This window comes from Lygodium microphyllum, chromosome 26, assembly GCF_053477565.2.
Source record: "Lygodium microphyllum isolate KBCC chromosome 26, Lygodium_microphyllum_v1.1.10, whole genome shotgun sequence".
NCBI classification, from domain to species: Eukaryota; Viridiplantae; Streptophyta; class Polypodiopsida; order Schizaeales; family Lygodiaceae; genus Lygodium; species Lygodium microphyllum.
In genome coordinates, this window is record NC_141160.1 from 129,650,615 (window position 1) to 129,658,492 (window position 7,878).

The window sequence follows — 7,878 nt, forward strand, 5'->3', positions numbered from 1 at the left end:
GCTATACCTCATACCTACTATTTACTACGCATCTGAACATTTTTTACTTTTTTTTCATTTTTTAAATGTAAAACCTATTTCTTTCTAAATTTTTGCTATTTTTCTTAAATTTTCTTAATTATTTCTACTATAAATACTCATTATTTTGCAATTTTTGATCAGACAAAAGAAAAAACCAATCATGGTAATCAGCATACACTATTTCATTGACATACAACATTTCATTCTATCGTTTTTATTGATTATTATCAAAACTCCATTTTGCATGCTTTTTCATGTTCTCAATAATTAATTTCTTATTATTGTGATATGAGATTCAACATTTTCTTCATGACAACACCCAAACATATCATATACTACTCTCCTATCAAATTTTATGCCATATGAATATCATTTCCATGATCAAACAATTAAAAAAACTAAAATTTCATCAAAACTAAGACTTAGTACAAGGATTTCCCATCTTTTGTATTTTTAAAGTTGCATACATAGCTTCCAAATTGGTTCAAATTCAGGCTCTACTCAGCTAGTCATCACATATCAATATCAGCCTTATCTCATTTTCATCCGGTTCAAGCTAGACAACCATCTCTCATCCCAATCTTCTCTTGATTATCCCCACCAGAACAAGCCACAAAAGGAGAGGGAGGGAGGAGAGAGAAAGATTAGATTTGGGCCTGTCTAACCAAGCCATCACTATCAGAGTCGAGGATGGTGATGGAGAGTGAAAATTTTGAGGAGAAACCTTACATTGTCGGTTGGCCTAGGTCTTTGTAGACTCCCATGGCCTCTCCTCCCCTCATTCTCCCCTCTCATCATTCTATGCTCCCCCCCTTCTTATTTTTCTTTTTCTTTAAAAAAAAAAGCCCCCTCCCCCCTATCATGTGAAGTTTTTGGGGAGGGGGGAGCCCCAAATGTCACATCCCCTCACTAAAAAACCATTTTCATAATTGCCATTTTCTTAGCCTCTTGCTTGGGCACCCACAACTTTCGCATCCAGCATCGAAACTAAAGTGTGGAAATTTTTTCCTAACCATCTAGGACTCCTGTACTACTTGGCACTTGATGTTATCAATCCTACCACTCAAAAGTAAATATTAAAATCTAGAGCCACTATAGGGTTCATTTTCAGATGCGACTTTAAAACCCATCTTTCATGGACGCTTAGAGTGACTGGAACTACCTCTGCCGTTTTCAATGGGCTCACATTTCTACTTTAAAATGACAAATTTTGGTTAGCCCTTAGCTCAAAATCCCAGTCTCAAAGAGCCATGTCCCCTTAGATGTCTTGGTCACCTCAATGCTAAGAAATTACTCCATCTCTACCAAATCTTTTATGTCAAATTTTTGCTTTGTGAAGACCACATACTCTAGCTCTTATCCATTGTCACCCCCAACAATCAAATCATCCATATATAAAGTAATCACAAAAATGCCCCTATCACTCTAATGCACTTAAAGTGAGTGATGAGCATTTACAACATGCAAACCAATAGAGACCACATACTATGCAATCTTATAATGCCATACTCTTTGTGTCTCTTTCATTCCATACAAGGCTTTACACAACTTATACACATAGTTGGGGTAATGTGTACTATTATAACCGGTGGCATGCACACTATTTCTTACAACTCACCATGAAATAATGCATTCTATGCATCCATTTGATACAACATCTAACCTTTTGTTGTTGTAGCCACTACAATGAGAGCTCTCACAACTGGCATATTTTCCATTCGAGTAGATGTCTTCTTATAATTAGTCCCATAATTATTTACATAACCTTTGGCAATCACACATTCTTTATATCTACTCACTTGTGCACCTCTAGAGTAGTTTGTGATATCTTTAGATCAACCCTAGGTTTTTTTACACTAGGGGAATAAACAACTAGAATCCCAAAATTCTCATCCATACTCTGATTTGAGTGTTCAAACTCATCATCTATATGTGAGTAGTCTACAAAAATGTTTGATATACCCAATGGTCAACCACTTTTTCAAAACTTTTGTGAGATATTTAATGTAGTCATAGAAGTGCTATAGCATGCCACTCCATGGTCTCTTAAAAGACCCATTAGAAGAGGACTCTACTAGTCCATTCAACAATATCCATGATTGTGGGCCCACATTCTCTACAATCACCTTTTCTCTTACATCATCTGCAACAACTTGTTTTTCAATAGTATACAAATTCCTCATCTCATTGAATACTACATCTCGGCTTACTCATGTCTTACATATAATCTAATTATAATACTAGTAATCCTTTTGCTTAGTACAGTAGCCAACAAATACACTTGGGATCCAACTTATTTCTTATCTCATCACACATATGTACATATATAATGCATCCAAACATTTTAACATGTGATAAATCTAATTTCTTACTAGTAAGCTTCTCCTTTGGTGTCACATTATGCATTACAGCAGTGGGAGTCCTATTTTATGATATACATAGCTATAGATATAGCTTTAGCCCAATCACAATGAGGCATGTTTTTTTAATCCATCAACATCCATCCAATTCTTGCAATGAGCTTATTCCTCCTTTTAGAAATACCATTTTCTTGCAGAATATACATGCATGTAAATTTCCTATGCTATCTAAATTTTTGAAATACTTGGGGAGGTAATCTCCCCCTTCATCTAGCCTCACACACCTAATCTACATACCTATTTGTTTCACAACCACATTCTTAAAATTTTGAAACAAGAGAATATCTTACTTTTCTCCTTCATGAAATATGCATGTACCATCCTTGTATGGTCATGAATAAAAGTTACAATATTTACATAATAATGGTCACCAATAAAGATAATACTTATATGTAGCTATTGATGCATTATTTGTAAGATACCACATATCCAAATGTACAACATCAAATAAATGTGTACTTAGATGTTTTTCATAAGGAAATATTTCCTTATGTATTTTCCAAATTGAGATGCTTCATAGACTTTCTATATATTACCCACTTGAACTTAGACAAGACCGTCACAATGTTATGTGATTGCATATTCTTCAATTGTTGCACACTTACATGACCAATATGTTTATACCAAATGTTGATATTAGCCACAACTCCTATATCTTATACAAACATAATAGCCGAAAAAATAAAAAATAATAGTATACAAGTGGTCTATATTGTGAATATGCTAACTAGCAAGATGACTAGATAAATATTTCATAATTTGGATAGGCATACTAACTAATGTCCAACTATAGATTATCAATGGAAGCATACACGAATGAAGGTACTAACCATGCCAATGACATAAATGTAGAAACATTCATCTAGATATATATGTAGTAGCTCATGTTGAGCTTGACATCTCAACAATTCCATGTTTATATCAAACATAGAGTTTCAATATCACTATGTGTATAATTTGATTGAGAGTGGGATAATGGCATTGGTTTATAATTCAACAAGGGAGAATGGAGAAAATATCTTCATTAAAGTGCTTACAAAGAATTTACTTAGAGCTCGTATTTGAAGACATAACTTGTGGAGGAGGAAGAAATTTGCATGTAGGTGAACAATGAGGGAGGATGTTAGATATACACAATACCCCATTCTCATAAAGATGGCATCATTAATCCATGGTGCTCAAAGTCACAAATATGTGATAGCATGGTGAAAAAAGATGACCTATATGGATCTAGCCTATGGATTAGAAGAATTAATTAAGTTGGTAGAAACTCAAGACACACTCTATGGAGTTATAGGGTGTGGGAGTTATCAAGGACTCTTGCTTTGGGACCCACAAAATATTCCTAAAATATTTTCTTACAATCTTTGTTCTTCTCTAATCTCACACTTACTCTCTATTATTGGCCTCGATTCTAGTAACTACATTGTATAAATATTCTAGCAAACATGTTGAATAAGCTTTTACATTGAAATTATGTTTCCTTACATCTAATCTTTTAGCTTAGTCCATAATAAAAGTTGTTAGATTTTTTTTGGGGCTATCCATAATGTTTAGATAAATATTGCAGATCCATTAAAATTTATGTTATGTGTCCTTATCTAATCTTCATTATTGCTATCCATAGTGCTTTGGAATGAATTACATCTCAAATACAAGCTTGGCTATATGTTTTAAATTTCCTTACTGTTGTCTATAGTGACTTGTAAAATTTTCATAATTGTACTAAATGCTTCTTTGCCTCATCATGTTAGGGGTTATTAATAAGTTTTGCTATCCATAATATCTGGGTGAGTATTGCAGTTCTATGTGTCATCTATTATTGTCCATAATGTTTCGATATGAATTACATGTCTAATATAGTCTTGGAAATATGTTGTAAATTTCATTTTTGCTACCCATAATGACTTGTAAAACTTGCATAATGGATAGTTGTTTCTTGGCCTCATCATGTTGTGATATATTGTAACGTGCTCTCTTCTCGACTGTCCAGGCACGTTTTTAGTGGTCCATCAAGAGATGAATCCAAGTGATGCTGCCCGGTACTCCCATGGAATGTTACGGGGTTTGTCGCCTAGGGTTTCTTGATTCCACCTCACAATGGAACATTCATGGCCATACCCACTGGGATCGACCTAAAATTTGGGTCCTTGGTGGTCAAGGTCTCCTGATAGCATTCTAGCGTCAGGTCCTAGTCATCCTACTTTACGCAGAGATACCCAAGCCGAAGCAGATCCATGCCGCACCTGGTTCAAAGAGAATGGGAAATGAGAGGGATGCACCACTCAACCTCTTTGAATCGGGGTTCTAATCTAATAATACCAAAAGGTCGAATAATGGTAAAAGCTTGTGAAAAGCCTCCTAGTTCTTTGGGACCACCCTGCCGTAGGATGGACCCGTCGAGGGTTCCGCCCACCCGCTTTCCTCAATGGGCATTCTTTAGTTATTTAATTAGGCCCTATCACATTTATATGTGACATTTAAAATCATCTTCCTTAATTAAAATTTTTAGGGAACAATGTATGTTTGCGTAATTTATAGCATAGACACAAAAATAGAACAAGCGGTCCTTTTGTCAAACAAGTTCCTTAACTTATCTTCTAGTTAATCTTTGTCTCCTGCCCATACAGGAGAAATTATAAATCCCTTTTGCCCTACAGAAGTAAGTAGTCCAAATCACATGGCACCACAATGACCACGACAGTCTTCAACTTCATTCCGGACTCAAGAAGGGGTGTCGAGAGCTTCACATGACCCACAAGAGCCCTAGGAGTGAAACATCATTTCTGTGGTTGGCCTTTTTACCACTCGACCTTTGGTCCATGAGTCGAGCAGTAGTGCCCTTTTTGGGTTATCCACGATCCGATCTTGGAGACGATCCACCTGCGCAAAATATCATTTCCTTAATCCAATTAAGAATCAAGCACAATCAAGGCATTCAGGCCTAATATCATCTTTCAAAAAACATTCCTTTGTTCCCATGGCAACTTGTCATCACAAACCCTTGCCATGCATTTACCATCAAACATAAGCACATGGAATAATCATCCAAACCAGAACCCAACACTTAGTTGAATGCAAGAACATTTAGGGTGTTGTTCGATCAACCAATAGAAACAATGGTTTTGTTTTCCAAACATTGCAAGAATAGTCGCGATAACCTTTCCATCCCATATTTTTTCTCCCCCTTGGGATCAAAGAGCAATTCTACGCAAAATTTACTTAACAATCCCTCCCTTTGGCTAGGGCATATGTCAAAGTTTCAAACACTATACAAGACATAAGTCCTATCATTTCAATGCGAGATAATCAATCTAGCAAGAGCATTTATGCCTCTTCTCTAAGTGACATTTATCTTTTAGCCTTTCCCTACTATGCAGCATTTTATCTTGACTTTATCTTCCTTCCTCATAAGGCAAGGAATCGTGTATCATTGATGTAAGTTTCACATAATCTCTCCCATGCATGTACTATCTATGTGCATCTGCAAATCTTAAACAATATTTTCCTAGGTAAAGATTAATCGAAGACTTATCAATGCTTAATACTTTAGGATCTTATATGCTGCTTATGCTATGTATGGACTTGTCACATAGCAACTAAGTGCAATTAACTTTCCTTGATATAAGCACTTCACAAACTTCATCTTCAAATATTTGAGACGGAATTTATCAATTTCAATGACCTATTCTAGTGCAGCATAGTACGGGTCTAATGCATCTCATGCAAAAATCAAAGCAAGCATCTGTTAATTTGGAAATACATTACTTATGACCAGTACTGTAGTTGGATTGGCAGCGATGTCCCCAGCTGAAGCTTCGTTGCTTGTTGAGGGATTGCCATTTGCGCATGACATTTTCCACTTGGGGGCCATGATCTTCTTCTCTTTTAAACATGACTCGCACAAGATTTCAACAGCCACTTGTTGGAGAAGAGGGGAAATTGGGGAAAATCAGCTTGCAGGTTAGGGGATGAGCTCAGGGAAAAGGAAAAGAGAAAATGCGTGTGGCCACCCTCTTAGGAGGGGAAAGGGAGGAGACCCTTTGGCATATTCCTCACTCTCTCTCACCCTCTCTCTCTCTTTCCCTCTCTATAACCCTCTCTCTCCCTCTCTATCTCTCTCACCCTCACCCTTTCTCTCCCTCTCTATCACCCTCTCCCTCTCCCTTCAGCCTGCCATTCAAGCCCTTTTGTACCTCCATGCAGGGGGGGGGGGGGGGTGTTATAATGGGGAAGGAGGTATTATTGGGGGGAAGAACATGGGGTGTAGTGGTGGTGATGTTGCTGTATGCATGACGGCAGGGAAGTTTGTAGGCCCGTGGCTTTCATTCATCATCAATCTCTCCTTTATCATCATCGCGATCTTCGTCATTGGCCACTTCCTCTTTTTCCTTGTCAACATCGACATCTTCCTCCTCCCCCTGCCAGTTATCGGTGTTGACATGGGGTGTTTTAAAAAATTTTGATTAATTCTTCAGGCCGGGATATTACATATATTAATCAATTTTTCTAGTGATAGTATTTGAATGGTGGTATGTTTAATTCCATACCAAGTTATATGATTAAGCTTTTAATATCATCACACTCTGATGACTCTCTTGTGACCATGAAGGAGAAATGTACATTGCCTACTTGGCTCTGTTCTAAACCCTAAGTCTTATTTAAGTAATTTATGAAATAATCCTATCATTAGTTCTTCCCTCTTGGGCAATGATGGTTCTTGATGTGGTAAAGCCATCTGCACGGCCCTACTTGAAACCATAACCTTGGACACATCTAATTTATCTAATTAAGGAAAGATAAATACCTATCCTCACCTAATTCACTTTATTCACTCATCATTTTCTATGGTGGTTTCCTATCAAGTTAAACAATCCCCCCCCCCTCCACCTCTTACAAATAAGAGTCCATTATATATTTTTATGTCATACTATGATCATTATTCTCTTATAATACCCTACTAATGCCCCTCAAAACTATCTTAAGGCTTCCTTGATCCATTGCCTCATGAGAATATCTCCTACCCAACAATGGTATTCCAACTAAGGGTAATAATAATTTATGTTACATGGTGGATCTTATCCACTTGACCTCAACCAACATATAACCCTAACTTGGTTTATTCTCTTATGAACCCTACTCCCTCTTGCTACTGGCATATAAATACATGCTTTTCTAGGCCTCCAGCACCCCTCTTCCTCAACTATTTTCTCATTTGTATAATTCAACCTCAAAGGAAATCCCTTACTTATCTTTGAACTTTGTAGCTTCATGGACATGAACAAGGTAAACTTGTTCTTTGAGGGTGACATGGACAACAACTGGGTATTGCCATTGACACCTGCAATGCAGGTTAGATTCACTACCTCTTACAAACAATCTTCATGTTCAATTTTGTAGGTAACAAGTGATACCCTTCCCTCTTGTACTTGGTATT